The following is a 2,262-nucleotide window of genomic DNA, read 5'->3' as shown; positions in this document are numbered from 1 at the left end:
GATTGCTATTGAGCTCTGAGTTAATACTAATCAAGAAACATCTCAACCCTAATAGCTCAGAGTCCCTGGTTCTATGTGATGGGGATAATTTTACCTTTTGCTTCGCTTTATATGCATATACCTTGAATTTTTTTCTGCCAGTTTGTAGTTGGCCCTTGCAATTAATGTCTGAAATAACTCCACCATCAAGAAATTTATCTTATGGCTCACTCTTTTGCATGTCATTTATGGACATGCTGGGCAGCACAGGATCCCCTGAAATACCAGTGGGCACTTTCTCTAGCTGAGAGAACTGACTTCTTACCCCTTGTGCCTATCATTTGGTGTATCCAGCGCAGGATTTTCTCTCCTAAATGTGGCTGCTTAATACCTTTCAAAAGCTTGCAGGGAAGGATTTTTCAAATACCTTTGGAAACCCTAAGGGAACATATCAATCAGTGCTTTATCTGCATGCTGTCAGTGCTCCTAAAGAATTCTAATACAATCCAACACAATCGTGAAGTGCAGCTCCTTCCAACGAAAGCAATATTGGCTCCTTCTAAAAAAATCATGTCTATGTGTTTGTTATTTCCTTTAATAGAGAATCTGCTAATGTATCTTGTACAGATATCAATCATGTAATCAGAAAGCTTACTTTTTAAAAACTTCCTTTGGATATGATCCTGAAGAGGAGGGGCCAAGGACACCTGGTTGATTTCCAAGGATTGCCTTCTACAAGCTCAAGATTCAGCCCCCATAAGCAGGAAATCAGGCAAAGGTGGCAGGACGCCCCCAGGGATAAACAAGGAGCTCCTGATTAAACTCAAATGTAAATAATAAATATGCAAGAGTTAAGAGACCAGTGGGGAGTCCAAAGCAAGGAAAACTTACTGTTGGTAAAGAAGGATGTGGTTAGGGAACGTTTAAACAAGACTTACAGAAGTTCAGAGGACCTGATGGGATGCACTCACAAATGCTGATAGAGTTTGCCAATGTCATTGTGGGGCAACTCTTGACTATCTTTGAAAGGTCATGTGGTCAGGAGAGATTCCTGAGGTCTGGAAGACAACAAATCTAACTCATGTCTGCAAGATGGCCAAAAAGGAGGATGTGGAAAATTACATGCCAGTCAGCCTCACCTAAATCCCTAGGAAACTGGTGGAACAAACCGTTCTGGAAATCACTGGCAAATAAATGAGGGACAAAAAGGTGTTTGGAGGATGATAGGGGATTTGTGAAGAGGAAATCATGCTTGATCAACCTAGTAGCCTTCTGCAATGAGATTACTGGCTGCTGCAGAACAGTGGTTGTTGCTTATCTTGACTTCAGTGAGGTTTTTGGGCCTGTTTCCCATTACATTCTCATAAAGAAACCAATAAAGCACTGACTAGATAGTGGAAACTGAAAATTAGCTGAGTTGCTGGGCTCAGAGAGTTGTGATTAATGGCATTAAGTCCAGTGGGAGACCAGTCACTAGTAGTGCATCCCAGAGATCAATACTGGACACAGTGCAGGTTAACACCTCTATTGAAGCCCTGGATGATGGGATGGTGCACCCTCTGCAAGTTTGCAGTTGATACAGAATTGGATGGGAGCAGTCAATACCTTGGATGGTTGTGCTGGTGTTCAGAGAGATCTTATCAAGCTGGAGAAATCCGCTGATGGGAACCGATGCAGGAGGCTGGGAACAAACCGCTTGGAAAGAGGCTTTGCATGGACCTGGAGCTGCTGGCAGACACCAGGCTGAACCTGAGCAAGCAATGCGCCCTTGTGGCAAAGGCGGCAACAGCATCTGTGGTGCACTCCAAAGGGTGTTGCCAGCTCCTCCGAAACACTGCTAGAAGAGGTTATTCCCTGCTGCTCACTCAGCCCTGGTGAGACACGTCTGGAGTTCTCTGGTCAGCCCAGGACTCTGCCAGAACAAGAAAGTCATAGATGTGCTCGACCAGGAGTGCAGCATAGGGCCATTAAATTGATTACAGGAATTTTATCTTCTGTATTAATCTTCATGCTCTTATTAGTGTCTTTGGTTCCCAAATAGAAATATCAACAGACATTTCAAAATAGGTTTTTAAAAAAGCAAGCATAAGCTACAATTCTGATGCTACTCTCTTTATTTGGAGGTGGGGTGAAGTATTCCAGGTAAACATATTTGATAATTAAGTGGGGAACCTCTATCTGTTCCTCTTTCCTTCTGGCTTGCCATCATCCAGAAGCTTCTGTAACCCTGGTCCTGGCTTGTTCTGTTGTTTGCTCCTTTTTCCTTGGAGGCTTTTTTTTTTT

Source organism: Empidonax traillii, unplaced genomic scaffold, assembly GCF_003031625.1.
Source record: "Empidonax traillii isolate 1590-97213 ecotype Southwest subspecies unplaced genomic scaffold, ASM303162v1 scaffold264:size1143063, whole genome shotgun sequence".
NCBI lineage: Eukaryota > Metazoa > Chordata > Aves > Passeriformes > Tyrannidae > Empidonax > Empidonax traillii.
The sequence above is the reverse complement of the archived record's forward strand: the minus strand, read 5'-3'. Positions refer to the sequence as shown.